Below are 16,841 nucleotides of genomic sequence, written 5' to 3'. Positions count from 1 at the left end.
GATAGTTCATCGTCTCTGTCATTCCTTACAGGTTTAAGCGACCATGTTGTGATGCATGTGTCGTTATACAGTATGGTACCAAAAGCTAAAAAGAAAAAAGAAAGCACTAGTACTTTACGACAAATGCAATTAAGCACCTATCAACGTGAAGCTTCCTACTTTTTCTTACTGGTTTCTACATAATTTTTCTGAACGCAGCGTTAATACTAAATAGTTCTTTTTAAAACAGAACCTACACAACTCAATAGAAGTCTTTATTTTTAACAAAACTGGCACAGAGCGACATCATTCCCCTTCGTTTAACGCAACATTAAAACGAGCTAAAAAAATCAATTCCGGTACGCAAAACTAGCGGGCACAACACGGGCATGGGAAGCTCATCGCGCCATTGAAAAGCTTTTCCTCGCGTTCACTGCTGATGCTAAACGATCATATTTAACTTCAACTTTACTTGATGTGAAACGAAATAACCCAAAGAATGTCTGCATTTCTACGAGACCCACACGTTCTAGCGCTTAATCGTTGTGTGACGATCAAGGTCGTTTTATTAATGCGCATTACGTTGCGCATGGACTTTACACTGCTTTCTTTTCAGCATTTATCCATGAAGCAACTGACACGTTGCCTCCCCTGCCCCAAGAAGACCATCCACCGATGAAAGAAATCGCTTTCGACTGGCCAGGCATTTCGAGTCTTATTCTCTGAAACTAACATCCCCCGCCGGGGTCGATGACAAACTCTAAAATAATGGAAAGTACTAAGCACATTACTAGCATTATATTGGCACCCACTTCAGCAGTCACTTCCGAAATAGTGTTGGGGTCTTAGACGTCAAAACCACGATATGATTGTGAGAAACGCCGTAGTTGAGGTCACTTACGCTCAGGAAAAAAAAAATTGCGGTCAGTTTGCACTAAGTCACGCAAAGCTTTCCACAGCGAAGCACAGACCCGTCGCCGCTAGTACTCCCCGTTGACCGACACGTCTAGCTTCGAGATGCGCGGCTTCCTCCTCGAGAGTACGCAGTCAGGCTATGCACAATAGAGCGGAGGTTGCGCGCGATGTCTCCGTCGGTGGGCGTGGCTTAGCTACTGCGCATGCGCGGCTTGGCCAGGTGGTGCGGTGTCTGGTCGCTAAAGACGACTTGATGTTTGCTTCCTCTTTCGTTCTATCTTTTTTTCTCTCTGTACTTCTTTCTCGCTCTTTCGTGGACGTTATCTCTGTCTTTCTTTGTCTTTCTGCATTTTTTCTATCTATTCCTATGTTTCTAATTCTTTCTGTGCTACGCTTTTCTCTCTACTCTCCTGTTTTCCCTCCTCCTCACCATCACATCTCTCCTCCTTGTACTCGCTCCACTTTCCCACCCCTTTGCTACACTATATTATACAAGGCTATACTATGCTCGGCTAGCGTGCTTGGATAGCCGAGTGGTTGGGATGCTCGCCATCGGATCGAGGGTGCGCGGGTTCGAATCCCGCCTCGTGAAGAATTTTTATAGGCAAGAATTTTTCTCTTTCTTTCTTTCTTTCTTTCTTTCTTTCTTTCTTTCTTTCTTTCTTTCTTTCTTTCTCTCTCTCTCTCTGTACTCGTTCTCATGTAGCCGCACAGTGGTACATACCCGTTAATATCATGATAGTTTTCTGCGATCGATTCACAAGGAACGATTTGCTAAACAGCTTCGCTGTTAAAGGTTGAACCAACACTGATGAAAAAATATCGTCCAATATCACTAGCAGGCGTTTGCTCCAAATCGATAGAACACGCTTTATATTCTCATATTGTACATTTTCTTTTTCAGTATATTTCTCATTTCTTTCACACCAACAGGGGCGTGGCAAGAAACTTGTTTCGAGGAGCGGAGGGGGGGGGGGGGGGGGGAGTGTTCTGACGACTCCCCTTTGGGGATGTGTGTGCGTATAATACACATACAAAATGTAAGCATTTTGGAGGAATTCAATCACAGGCCAAGCTCCATGCATGGCTTACTCCATGCAGCAGTCAGCATCAGCGACATCCATTTGGTCGCGTCGTCATAGAGTGCGTCGGCATATTTTTAAACTCTGGCTAGGGTTAGCTGGGGCACCCTGTATATGGATATCATCACGGCCTTTCACCTTTTCTTCAGCCATCAGTTCATATTGTAACGATGACATCGTCCTCACCAAGGGCGTAGCCAGGAGAGACGGTGTCATTTGCAAAGAAAATTGCAAATTAATATTGGAAGATAACCTCAATCTCTGCACCTGCATTTATTTACATAACGTTGTTTCGACAACATCGAATGCGCCAATGTTAAACAACATTAGTTAGTGCTAAAGATTGCTGCTAGTATGTAAGCATATATCGTAGTTGAAGTCGTCTGTGAGGCTCTCTGTTAGACTGCACGGCCTTCGGGATCGGCCCATACAGTTCTACAGCCAAGCTGTATATCTTTAGCCCGGAACGGTTTCGTCTCCGTGGGCTAAAAACAAAACACCAGGCCCCTAAACCACCAGCAGACGCTTACGCTCGCGTGCTCCTCTGCTAGCAGATACGTGCGTCCCCGGCGTTTTTACCTCGGATGCTGAGGAAGGGCATTTGGATAGGTGGACAGACGAGCAGATGAACGCGTTCGCTGTAGACTCGTGCGCAACTGCAACGCCACAACTAAATTTCAACCTCTTGGGGGTTTAGGGGCCCTTTAACAATTGCAGGCAAACGGCATATCTTTGTTTGCACTCGGGCATACAGCATAGAGCTCAATATTCGCTTCAATAAAGAAAACCACAAAACAAGCATCCAAGCCACATTCTGGATGACAAGGCACCTGTAAACAATGGAAACACCCTCCCACGCGTTCCGTGTAAAGATTAGGTTGCAGCTGCTTTGCAGTTCACACGAGGGCTTCGAATGACGTCAACCGGCCCTTCCTTTACCCCGTGTGTGTTTCCCGCTTTCATGTATAAAAGGGAGACCCGTCTAGCAACTCATTCAGTTCATTCTAAGACTGCCATGGGTAGACCGCGGAAAAAGACGCCAGAAGAACAGCGTGAATACAATGCTCGACGAAAGGAACAAATTCGTCTTGCTGAAAATGGTCGCGGAACCAATCACGGTCTACCACAGCGACCACAAAGCGATTAATTACTCTGAACTAATAATAAAACATATAAATAGTAGGAATCGGTGGCGCATCGTGTCTTGTCTTTTAATTTTCTGCACCCGCATGAGCTACTCATTTTCGTTGGGTTCGTGTGGGCAGAGCTGGAACGGCTTGATACGACCGAACATTGCATTCAAAGTCATTTCTCTTAGGGACACTGTCGCAATCACACTAAGATGAGTGGCGCATCCAGCCACTCATTTAAAAGGACGCGTTTACTCGAAGCAAAACCAAATGGTGACAGATTCTGACTTTTTTTGTATTTAGTAGTTACTGTTATCACAAGGCTGCCATTATAATATAAATATTGCTAATGTGTTGACACAAAGGTACCAATCATTAGTATGATCAGTTTTCCCACACGTAAACAATTTTGAGAATGAAAACATTATTTTAAATACATTTACTGCGCTAAATATCTGAATCACAAAGGTTGGTTCTCGATGTGCTACGGAGAAAAGAAAACGCAATGCTATTCTCATTCTGACAGAGTATATTCATTACAGAGATCAAAAGATTTTTTTTTATTTTTCCACAATAAGCGAAGTTCATAACATTTCGCTCGAATGATTATTAGGTCTGTTTACTGTCAGACAGTATAATGACGCGACAAATAAAATGTTCCTGCCGCTGACTGAGACATTCACAGCAGCAGCTTGGCACAAAATGCTATCACAAACATGTGTGCCAGCGAAGAACCGATGTATGGGATCTTTTCCGTTAAAGACTACTTGCAGCGAGGTTCGAAACTATAAAATAAAAAATCCGGCAGATCCCACGCACTGTGGGAATCGATGTAATGCGAAGCAGCCAGCAAAGAGCTGCATACATCGCCTTGTTTGTCTTTGAGCCAAATGAAAACATTAGTCCACCACATATCGCATGTTTGCCATGCACGCATGCATGCACAATCTAGTATACACCATGTCATTGAAACGCATATTCTGGTATATACAATGCATGACCTGTCGTTTATGTTCATCACGCACTCCTGTCATGCCATACCAATTTTGGTATTATCCAGTTAACAAAACGACCGAAAGCGCACCATGACAGTGACATGTAAATCATACCGTAGATGACATGCCTAACACGATTCGCATGTTAAGACCTCTCATTTAAGTTCGTCATACAGTCACATCGCGCAATACCAATTTTGGTGTATATCAAACGAGCGAAATGGCCGCGAGTGCACCATGAGTAGAGCATGTAAATCGTGCCATACATTACATGCATATCATGGTTTTTCATGTTACCACCTGTCACTAATGTTCATCATACAGTCACATCGCGCAATGCCAGCTTTGGTGTATATCAAGCTATCGGAACGGCCGCGAATGCACCATGAGCGTGGCATGTAAATCATGACATACGTGGCATGCATGTCATGGTTTTCATGTTACCACGTGCTATTCATGTTCTTCATACAGTCACATCGCGCAATACTAATTTTGGCGTATATCAAGCTAGCGAAACGACCACGAGTGCACCATAAGCATGACATGTAAATCATGTCGTACATGTAATGCATGTCACGGTTTTCATGTTAGCACCCATTATTCACGTTCATCATACAGTCGCGTCGCGCAATACCAATTTTGGTATATATCAAGCTAGGAAAACGGCCGCGAATGTATCCTGAGTGTGGCTTGTAAATCATGTCGTACATGACCTGCACGTCATGATTTCCATGTTACCATCTCTCATTTACGTTCATCATGCAGTCCCGTCGCGCAATACTAATTTTGGTGTATATCAAGCAAGCGAAACGGCCACTAGCGCACCACGAGCGTGGCATGTAAATCAGGTCGTACATGACTTGCATGTCATGATTTTCATGTTACCACCTCTCACGTTCGTCATACAGTCGTGTCGCGCAGTACCAATTTTGGTGTATATCATGCAAGTGAAACGGCCGCGAATGCACCATGAGTGTGGCATGTAAATCATGACCTACATGTCATGGATGTCATGGTTTTCATGCTACCACCTGTTATTCATGTTCTTCATACAGTCACATCGCACAATACCAATTTTGGTGTATATCAATCTAAAGAAACGGCCGCGAGTGCGCCATGAGCGTGGCATGTAAATCATGTCGTGCATGACATGCATGTCATGATTTTTATGTTACCACGTGTCAGTTATGTTCGTCATACAGAAATGTCTCGTCATACCGGTTTTCGTATATTTACCTTCATTTAAACGGCCGCGAGCGCGCCGAGACCATGTCATGTAAATCATGCTGCACATGACATGCGCGTCATGATTTGCATGTTAGGACCTGTCATTATGTTCGTCATGAACCCTTGTCGCGCCGTACCAATTTTGGTACATATGAAATTAACGGAACGGCCGCTAGAGCCCAAAGGCCATGGAATGTAAGTCATGCTGCTCATGACATGCGTGTCATGATTTTCATGATATGACCTGTAATTTATGTTCGTAATAAGGCCATGTTATGACACACCAATTTTGGTATACATCCGATTAACGAAACGGCCAGGAGAGCACGAAGTCGTAGGCGGCTAGATAGATAGATAGATAGATAGATAGATAGATAGATAGATAGATAGATAGATAGATAGATAGATAGATAGATAGATAGATAGATAGATAGATAGATAGATACGCTCAAAATCGCAGAAGTTCGCTAAGAAATGCTTCGCATTTAAAAAATCACAGTTTCGTCGCAACGGCGAAGCAATAAATACGATATCAATAAATTGGAATGTAACGCGAAGAACGGAAAGCAGCTCGAAATTGCCAGCGCGTCGCTCGAGCCCAAAGGACGCACGAAAAGAACGCACACAGGATGAGCGCGAACTATCATTCGTCACAGCTCGACACTTGAAGCGCACTGCTCAAACATAAAGCAGGACGCACGAAACGAATGAACAGGTACACACTGGACGAGCGCGAACTGTCACAGTTGTTACTTCTTTCTGTTTGAACAGCGCGCTCCTTTCGGAAACGCGGCCGCTGCAGCGAGCGAAGTGACCTTCGTACGCTCTGTGACTTCAGCGCGGACATCGCGGGGAAAGCACAAGACATACAACCCCCCGCTTCACCCCCCCGGTCGCCCCCTTCTTTCCTTGAGATAAGCGCACGAAGGCGACCATGCCCTGTAGGGAGAAGAGCAACGGCGTTCGCAGGAGCGGGGCGACGATCTTTAAAGCGCGCCACGCACATCGCGCCATCTATGTGGTGACTAAGAAAGCATGCTGAAGGAAATGGTGTATATAATAGCTCGCCGTTAGCAGGCCGAAAGACGGAACTGTTGGTGGCCTAACCGTCTAACGCCGCGCGATGCAAAGCGAGAGGTCGCCCGTTCGATTCCGCGCGTCGGAAAGTTTTGCTGAGTTACTTTTCTTTGTGGCTTTTAATTATCTATATATAGACATATACATATACGGTGCATGACGGTGGCGACGGTGACGGCAAAAATCAGCCGAGACTGTCCATATAATTGCTATCGCAATAAAAGTAGATTGGCTCTCATGATTTGCGTTGTATTTCGTATTTTGCCTCCTCCCTTGAATCTACATAGGTTCTGTCTCCAATAACACTGTTGCAGGCAGGCGAGAGAGAGAGAGGACTCTGTTGAAAAGCAGAGAATTTAGCTAGCGTATGCAAATCGCTGTGCGGTGGGAAGGGGATTGGAGACTGAAAGACAGAAAGAGAAACAGAGAGAAAAAATTACGTAAAGTGTTAAGATATAATAAAAAATAAAAAGAACAGACAGTATTTTGTCTCTTGGGTGGGGACGTGCGCATGCAGGAATGAGCGCGAAATAGACGCGAAGTGTGCATTGCAAAAAAACAGTAGACGGTAATTACGATCTTTGCAGTCGTACACAACATAGAAAGAAATGATATTGTACTACTGCAAATGCTTTGTTTCCTTTATCACTGTTTCGTGTGCTCATGAAGGGCACATTCGCGGCACAAAAAAAAAAAAAAAACGCTCAACTAGATGTGTCGTTCAATGTCACTTTGTCCACTGCGCGCCCACGGCACTTGTTTCGCGCTGCTTATTTATTTTCTTTGCTACTTTTGCCTTTCTTGAGGTATAGGGGCAGCTCACTTCTCTCAGTGTAGTACAAGTTATTCCAAATCTTTTACGTTGCCTGAACAGTGAAAAAACATGATGGACTCGCACTGCTTTCCGCCTTTCTTTTTCTTGGCTTTTCACGTTTAGGTTCCGGAATAGGTTTCCCTTTCGCAAGCGGGGACCGAGCACATATGTCTTCATTAAAGAATATACATGCATAAGAAAAAGATCAGACAGCTAGATCACCGAGAAAGAACCTAAAGTGTCCCTGTGAAAAGCGACCGTCAATGAACAGCGGCTTTACGTGAGAAAGCAGAAACAGATGGGTTCATTCCTAGTCCAGGCTGGAAGCCGACCAGAAAGTGAGAAGGTGGGCGCCCAAGCCGGAGCCATAAATCACCATTACTTGTGCGTACAGAATGTCACCTTTTGTAATAAAAGGAAATTCACCGCAGACCTTCGACGTGAAATGGTAAGCCAACGGGAAATCGCGGTTGTAAACGGCTGCGCGAGCTCGCCCGTATGTGGGAGTCGCGGGAGGGGCGTCTGCTCAAGGAACTCCGATTGCCCGCAGCGCCACCGCCGCATGCACCACCGAGCAGCCGCGGCGGAGAGCGGAGACGGCAGAGTAGCCAGTATATTCCAGGGACCGTACTATCACCGCGGAAAGTGCGCGAGAAGTTCAGTAACTAAAATGGATCGCTCCTCGCGTTTCTTGTTGACATTCTTGTTGAACAAAAAAACAAAAAGAAAGGGGGTGGTGGTACAGGGACAAGCAAAATAAAGAACGCTGTAGGAGAACAAATAGCAGCGATATTAAATGAAAGAAGGCATTCGCTGACACGTAACAGGGTAAGGTGTTACATTTAAACAGATTAAAGCATATCAAAATGAGTAAAAGCTACGCTGAGTGAAGATTTCAGTCCCTCACGCACAAATCACAATTTTTGTTTTTATTGCTTTTCTTTAGACGCTAGATGTGTCCTCCAACGTGTCCATCCGTTTCATACGTCGTCATAAATCTGCATAAAAAAACACGAACAATAGAGACAAAAAAAAAAAAAAGATATCGTCCGCGACAGGACTCGAACCTGCAATCTTCTGATCCGAAGTCAGACGCCTTATCCATTAGGCCACGCGGACAAGATGTTAGGGTGCGGACATAGGGGATCTTTGTTGTTGATTTTTTTTTTTGCATATTCGAATAGGGACGGCGAATACCGAGGAATGCTTGTGGTCAGCGAAGCTGTTTTTATCTCATCTGGTGGACTAATGTGACGTAGCATTTTCCCACCGAGCAATAAACCATATGAAATGATTGACAGCGAGACTATTAAACGTTGAGAAAGTTCTTTTTTGAAGCACAAACAATTGTGCTGGCATATATAAAGTCGATACATGCTAATCTGTAAAGGGAAGCGGATTGAGGGAAAAAGGAGAAGGCAGGAAAAAAGGAGAAAAAGAAGAATACAGAAAATATGTGGTCGGGGTATAATCAGATGAGATACTAAACGTGACGCCCTGATTTAAGTTAGTTTGTACCTTATCAATTCAGTGAATGTCTTCGAGGAACATGGCAATCAAATTTAAAAACTTCACATTGCTGTAAACAAGGAGACATACACCTTAAAAAGAGTAGGCATGCAAACGCGGGCACAAGAGAGAAGCCAAGACACCACCAACGCCGACTAACAACTGAAAAAGGCGCACAACGGCGGAAAATAAAGTGCACACCTTCTTTGCCTTTGTACGACTTTTTGAGTTGTTAGTCGGCGTTTCTGGTGTCGTGACTTCTCTCTTGTGTCCGTGTTTGCACGCCAGTCTCTTTAACATGAATATCTTGTGAAGACGCGCCTCCATCCAGCAGCATCGCCAACGATCGACTCGCTCTGCTCGCGCTTCTGGTCGCTGCTGTCTCGCCGGACTGTGCCCACCCTGCCTCGCCGTTGATAAGCATAGCGTCTTTGAACCGCCAAAATCCTCTTCACAGTCTTCCAACTGGCTCAACTCTGTGTTATTCTAAGGAGACATATTCAAAGCTCCAAGTATTTTCCCGAGATTAGTGGTACTTGGGAAGCTGAATGGCTAGGGCTGGGCAAAGATACTTTGAAATTGTATCGCGATACGATACAAGATACTCGGGCAAGAAGTATTTGAGATAGAGATATACAAGATACTTACGGAGTTACTGTATCCGATACGATACTTACCAATTGTACCTTAAGATACTTCGATACATGTGCAAATTTGCTTTTATATGTGTATATACTGAAGCAGCAAATGCCTACTTACAAAAGTGTTTACTTGAAAATTTCTTAAGTGCGACCAACTTTGTTTAATTTTAACGAAATACCTGTTTGTATCACAACGTTTCTGTCTTTCTCGTTCAAGGTATATTAGTGTCATTTCGAAATGACTTATTGTGATTTGTTTGGCTGCTTCACATGACAGCTCTTGAACCGCTGCGCTGTTTCTGCTTGACACTCTTGTAATTGACAGGTGTCGCTGCTCCATTAACAAGCCTCCGCGCGTTGTCATTGACAACAACGCCATTAACAAGCCTCCGCGCGATGACCACAGTACAGTATTACATTGTGCCCAAGCGTATTACCGTTTTTGTAACGCTGCATCAATCGACAGGTGCTAGAGCAGCAACAACGTTGGTAGCGATGTCGTTTGTGACGCATCGCGTGAAGACGATCAACTACATATAGTAAGCGCTCACAACTGATTGAGGACATAAAACTGCAATGGTTTTTCATAATCTACTTATTACCTGGCGTAAAGCATTCACTAGCGACACATTCACTAACGAACATTTTTTTTTTCTTTTGCGAACTTGTGCCGCCCAGAATCGTCTCAGACGTATTGTAGTGGCACAAAGCGTCGCAGAATATTACTGCTATTCACACTATTGCTACTTCTATCTCTCCTTAACTGCTGATTTGTAACAATAGGAAAACTCTACGGTGTCCTAAAAAAGGAAAACGAGTATATGTAAGTCAGATATAAAGGTAGTTCCGTAATAAACAATCAAAGTGAACGACTATACGGAGTGTTTCACGTAAGTACGACCAAATATTAAAAGATTAAGGCAACTTCGCACTGGGGGTGCCAAGCCTGAAGGAAGTGCGCAGCTGGGCAGCCTTCCTTGTTTCCCGTCGGTTTTCTCTTTCTTTCCTCCTCTCTTCCTTTTTCTCTTTTTCCGTTTTTTTTTTCCTTTTTTCTCTCTTTGTTGCTGTTTACTTCTTGCTCTCTTTATCGATTTCTTTATCTTTCTTGCTCTTTCTATATTTCTTCCAATTTTTTCCCTTTCTCTTTCTCCCTTTCTATTTCTCGCTTGCTTCCTTTTTTTTCTATTTTTATACATGGTTTTGCCTGCGTTACGCCAAGCGACGAAAGCATACGTTGGCAGCATACCATAGCATACGACAGGCGAGGCCCCTAAAGTGCTCCGCACTTAAAAAAAGCGGTTAACCGCTACTGAATGAAACGAACGGTATATAGTTTACTGTCATTGGATACCCATTGGTTTCAAAAACGGGCAAGGTCACTTACGCTTAGGAAAAAAAAATTGCGGTCAGTTTGCACTAAGTCACGCAAAGCTTTCCACAGCGAAGCACAGACCCGTCGCCGCTAGTACTCCCCGTCGACCGACACGTCTAGCTTCGAGATGCGCGGCTTCCTCCCCGAGAGTACGCAGCCAGGCTATGCACATATGAGCTGAGGTTGCGCGCGATGTCTCCGGTGGTGGGCGTGGCTTAGCTACTGCGCATGCGCGGCTTGGCGAGGTGGAGCAGTGTCTGGTCGCTAGACGACTCGATGTTTGCTTCCTCTTTCGTTCTATCTTTTTTTCTCTCTCTACTTCTTTCTCTCTCTTTCGTGGATGTTATCTCTGTCTCTTTTTCTTTCCGCATTTTTTCTATCTAATCCTATCTTTCTCATTCTTTCTGTGCTACGCTTTACTCTCTCGCCTCCTCTTTTCCCTCCTCCTCACCATCACACCTCTTCCCCTCATGCTCGCTCCCCTTTCCCACCCCTTTGCTACACTATACTATACAAGGCTATGCTATGCTCGGCGAGCGTGCCTGGATAGCCGAGTGGTTGGGATGCTCGCCATCGGATCGAGGGTGCGCGGGTTCGAATGCCGCCTCGTGAAGAATTTTTTTCGGCAAGAATCTTTCTCTTTCTTTATTTGTTTCTTTCTTTATCTCTCTCTTTCTGTACTCGTTCTCATGTAGCCGCACAGTGGTACATACCCATTAATATGATGATAGTTTTCTGCGATCGATCCACAAGGAATGATTTGCTAAACAGCTTTGCTGTTAAAGGTTGAGCCAACATTGATCAAAGAATATCGTCCAATAGCACTAGCAGGCGTTTGCTCCAAACCGATAGAACACGTTTTATATTCTCATATTGTACATTTTCTTTTTCAGTATATTTCTTATTTCTTTCACCCCAACGTGGCAAGAAACTTGTTTCGAGGAGCGGAGCGGGGGGGGGGGGGGGATGTTCTGACGACTCCCCTTTGTGGATGTTCGTGCGTACGTTTCTACGTGTGCGCGTATAATACACATACAAAATGTAAGCATTTTAGAGGAATTCAACCACAGGTTGCACGGAGTAAGCCATGCATGGCTTACTCCGTGCTCTGTTCGGTTCAAAGCTGCAGATGCGTGCGTCCCCTGCGTTTTCACCTCGGACGCTGAGGAAGGGCATTCGGATAGGTGGACAGACGAGCCGATGGGCGCGTTCGTTGTAGACTCGTGCGCAATTGCAACGCCACAACTAAATTTAGACGTCTGAGTGGTTAAGGCAAGCGTTGCGTAAGCGTTGGAGTTGAGAGTATGCACGCCGATTCTGCGAGCCGCGCTCCGGCTGTGCCGATGCGACAATTGCAGGCAAACGGCATATCTTTGTTTGCGCTCAGGCATACAGCATAGAGCTTATTTCTTTTCTTTGCTACTTTTGCTTTTCATGAGGTATAGGGGCAGCTCACTTCTCTCAGTGTAGTACAAGTTATTGCAAATCTTTTACGTTGCCTGAACAGTGAAAAAACATGATGGACTCGCACTGCTTTCCGCCTTTTTTTTGTTTTGCTTTTCACGTTTAGGTTCCGGAATAGGTTTCCCTTTCGCAAGCGGGAAGCGACACCACTTGTCTTCATTAAAGAATAGACATGTACAAGAAAAAGATAAGACAGCTAGATCACAGAGAAAGAGCCTAAAGTGTCCCTCAAAAAAAAAAAAAAAAAAAAAAAAACGACCATCAATGTACAGCGGCTTTACGTGAGAAAGCAGAAACAGATGGGTTCATTCCTAGTCCAGGCTGGATGGCGACCAGAAAATAAGAAGGTGGGCGCCCAAGCCGGAGCCATAAAGCACCATTACTTCTGCGTACAGAATGTCACCTTTTGTAATAAAAGGAAATTCACCGCAGACCTTCGACGTGAAAAGGTAAGCCAACGTGAAATCGCGGTTGTAAACGGGTGCGCCAGCTCGCCCGTATGTGGGAGTCGCGGGAGGGGCGTCTGCTCAAGGAACTCCGATTGCCCGCAGCACCACCGGCGCAGGCATCGCCGAGCGGCCGCGGCGGAGAGCGGAGACGGCAGACTAGCCAGTATACTCCAGGGACCGCACTATTACCGCTGAAACTACGCGAGATGTTCAGTAACTAAAACGCATCCCTCCTCGCGTTTCTTGTTGAACAAAAGAAAAAAAGAAAGAAAGGGGGGTGGGTGGTACAGGGACAAGCGAAATAAAGAACGCTGTAGGAGAAGAAACATCTGCGATATTAAATAAAATAAGGCATTCGCTCACACGTAACAGGGTAACGTGTTACATTTAAACAGATTAAAGGAAGTCAAAATGACTGAAAGCTACTCTGAGTGAAGATTTCAGTCCCTCACGCGCAAACCACCATTTTTGTTTTTATTGCTTTTCTTTACACGCTAGATGTGTCCTCCAACGTGTCCATTCGTTTCATACGTCGTCATAAATCTGCATAAATAATAAAAAAAAAAACAACACGCACAATACAGACAAAAAAAATACCGTCCGCGACAGGACTCGAACCTGCAATCTTCTGATCCGAAGTCAGACGCCTTATCCATTAGGCCACGCGGACAAGTTACTAAGGTGCGGACATAGGTGATATTTGTTTTTTGTTTTTGCATATTTGAATAGGGACGGCGAATGCCAAGGAATGAATTGTGGTCAGCGAAGCTGTTTTTATCTCATCTGGTGGACTAATGTGACGTAGCCTTTTCCCACTGAACAATAAACCATATGATATGATTGACAGCGAGGCTATTAAACGTTGAGAAAGTTCTTTTTTGAAGCACAAACAATTGTGCTGGCATATATAAAGTCGCCTACATGCTAATCTGTAAAGGGAGGCGGATTGAGGGAAGAAGGAGAGGGCAGGAAAGAAAGAGAAAAAAAAAAGAATACAGAAAATATGTGGTCGGAGTATAATCAGATGAGATATTAGACATAACGGTCGTGATTTAAGCCAGTTTGTGCCTTATCAATTAAGTTTATGTCTTCGAGGAACATGGCAATCAATGTTAAAACTTGACATTGCTGTAAACAAGGAGACGTACACCTTAAAAAGAGTAGGCATGCAAACGCGGGCACAAGAGAGAAGCCAAGACACCACAAACGCCGACTAACAACTGAAAAAGGCGCACAACGGCGGAAAATAATGTGCACACCTTCTTTGCCGTTGTCCGCCGCGGTGGTGTAGCGGTTACGGTGCTCGGCTGCTGACCCCAAAAGTCGCGGGTTCGATCCCGGCCGCGGCGGTCGCATTTCGATGGAGGCGAAATGGTAGAGGCCCGTGTACTTGATTTAGGTGCACGTAAAAGAACACCAGATGGTCGAAATTTGCGGAGCCCTCCACTACGGCGTCTCTCATAATCATATCGTGGTTTTGGGACGTAAAACCCCAGATATTATTCTTTGCCGTTGTACGACTTTTTGATTTGTTAGTCGGCGTTTGTGATGTCACGACTTCTCCCTTGTACCCGTGTTTCCACGCCCAGTCTCTTTAAAGGGACTGTCTACCACTCGGAAAAATTTTCTGATTGTGGTGAAAATGAGAAGATCGTTCGTCACATCGGCGGCGACGAGCATGCTTTTGCCCCATAAAAAAGGAATTATATTTTTAATTTGATGTTGAAAACTGTGAAAGAATGACCGCTGGCGTCACCCAACAGCGATGTGGTCAATCTACTGGTAGGACAAGAAATCCTCGCAGGTAGACTCATTTTGCTTAAAAACAAACACGTATAACTTGAAATTGTATTTTACTCACTTGAGGCAGCTTTCGGTTGCGTCAGAGAGTAATTTTTTGTTTTTTTTTTCTCACGCATCCAAAAAAGCGCCCGGTGGCGCTGCTTGCGGCGCCGTCTTCGATTTCGTCTGCTTCAACTCATGCGCTATGCCATGCCGCCCTCCGCGCTGGTCGTACTGTGCCGCTGTATTGTTGTTAGGATGTCTCACATGTGCTGCGCTGTGAAGGCGTGCATTTATCGTCTTTTTTTTTTTTGATGAATCGACTTAGCTTGGATTGCGGCAGTAGTGCTAAAATAAACGCATAGACTGCGATTACAGCAAAACAAGTGTTCTGTAATCGTATAATAAGGCTTCGTTTAACCGCTAGCTAGCTGAAAACGACTGTTACATTCATTACAATAGTGTTCAGTGAAAATAAAGTAATCCTACAGAAATCACATGTGCTTTCGGTTTTAATTTTTACCGGCACTACAATCGTCATCGCGTCCACCAACCAGTGTTGTGGGCATGTTTCACGCCAACGGAAGAAGACCGAACGCAGATAAAAAAATTATGTTTTAAAAATTTCTCCTCACTTTCCAGAGAAACTGCTGCATGGTTGGACACTTCAGACGGTACGCTTTCTATTGCGGTACAAAACAGAAAAGCGATGAAGGACGGTAGACAGTCCCGTTAACATGAATATCTTGTGAAGACGCGCCTCCACCCAACAGCATCGCCAGGGATCGACTCGCTCTGCTCGCGCTTCTGATCGCTGCTGTCTCGCTGGACTGTGCCCACCCTGCCTCGCCGTTGATAAGCATAGCGTCTTTGAACTGCCAATAAACCCCTCCATAGTCTTCCAACTGGCTCAACTTTCTGTTATTCTAAGGAGACATATTCTAAGCTCCAAGTATTTTCCCGTGATTAGTGGTACTTGGGAAGTTGAACGCAATCTACAGTGGAGACAAGTTATTTATTCCATGCATCCCGGACATTCTTACAAAATGTGTTCCACTGCTTGTAACGCAACGTATAGTTACCACAATATGGGATAGTGGTCAAACCAAGGCGGCACATGCGGCTATGGGTAAATACGGTGTTGAGGTGAGGTCGATTATGGACTGTCTCTAGGTGTCGATGAAAGTAATGTGGAAGCCTTGACTTGACTGTGTTGAACGGAGGAAGGGATCTTGAGGTGAACGATTCCGTAATTGGCGTGGGCGTGCTTCTTTGCCATTCTCGACACTCCTGATCCAGTAAAATATATTCACCTAATTCTCCTTAAACGTAAACCCCTATGTACAGTTGGATCAATTTTTTTCTGTCCGAATATGTTGCGGTGTGCGGGAATCAACGCTGGAAGTAGGACGACAAGAAACCGTTACCTTGTGATCGTTGTCATTAACCCACATATGCCCAGTGTCCTACATATAGGACGCTTCTTTGATGCATTATAATATCGCTATTTCTTTAGTTGATGACTAACGCCACCTACAGCGCATCAAGCAGGCCTCATTCTCAACGTGTGCAAGCCTAGACATTGCTTGCTTTTCATGCTGCCACGTGCCGACCGCTTTTTCCGGGCAAACGCGTGCTTTGTGTGAAAGACGTCATGGAGAGGAAGAAGTGCAATGTCGGTGTGCACGTGAAATGTTTCAAGGCTTACCACACCCGCACATAGCACCCCTAATGTATAGGACGGCTTGAAAAACAGTGTTGCGTTTACCTGGCAGTAAATAAAAAACTTGTGCTTTCTTTTGAGGGTAGAAGTACACGTTTTGTGAAAAACAAATATTTGTTTTGTCATTTTTTCTGAGTTTGGGCATATATGGGTTAAGTGCACTGAAGCAAAACAACTGAGAAGTGGTCGAGTTCGTAATGGTTCATACTAAATGCACTACTATCTTGCCGATTGATACTGTTCTCTTCTTTAGTGGACACACGCATTTTGTCAACAGACCAACAAAAATCATCAGAGAAGTGATAGAGGCCTTCCATATAAGGAACTTGGGTGATAAGTATGTTAGGCAGTCGTCCAAAACGTTACGGGACAACGAATTTGCCTTCCCGCGCAGCATTCGTCGTAGAGCCCATTAAACTTCTTTTACATTTGTTTCGGTTGAGTATGTCAATGTGAACGTGATAACACATTTTGTTAAGTTTTATCACCAGGTGTTTGCGACGGTGTAGCACTTAGGTGATCATTTGTCTCAAAACAAACCATTTGAGAGTTGGCGCTCGTGGTGCCGCTTTCTTGTCTTTGTCTAGCGTGGCACGTCCAGTGTGAATCGTATAAATGCACTGCATCATTGTATTCACGCTGCTCAACGGGAATGGAAACTACGTGTGATCTGCCCATGGCG

The 16,841-nt window shown here is 44.7% G+C and overlaps 1 protein-coding gene and 2 non-coding genes across 3 annotated transcripts in view; 1 reads left to right on the top strand and 2 right to left on the bottom strand.

Annotated features, from left to right (window-relative positions):
• LOC119387325 (tudor domain-containing protein 7B) overlaps positions 1–16,841 on the top strand; it is a 119,828-nt gene that overhangs the window by 74,527 nt on the left and 28,460 nt on the right. The gene's annotated exons all lie outside the window — the stretch shown is intronic.
• Positions 8,266–8,338, bottom strand: Trnar-ucg (transfer RNA arginine (anticodon UCG)). Its single transcript has one exon. It is a non-coding gene; the product is annotated as a tRNA-Arg (tRNA).
• Trnar-ucg (transfer RNA arginine (anticodon UCG)) lies at positions 13,252–13,324 on the bottom strand. Its single transcript has one exon. It is a non-coding gene; the product is annotated as a tRNA-Arg (tRNA).

The sequence above is a fragment of the Rhipicephalus sanguineus genome, chromosome 1, assembly GCF_013339695.2.
Source record: "Rhipicephalus sanguineus isolate Rsan-2018 chromosome 1, BIME_Rsan_1.4, whole genome shotgun sequence".
Lineage (NCBI taxonomy): Eukaryota > Metazoa > Arthropoda > Arachnida > Ixodida > Ixodidae > Rhipicephalus > Rhipicephalus sanguineus.
The sequence above is the reverse complement of the archived record's forward strand: the minus strand, read 5'-3'. Positions and strand labels throughout refer to the sequence as shown.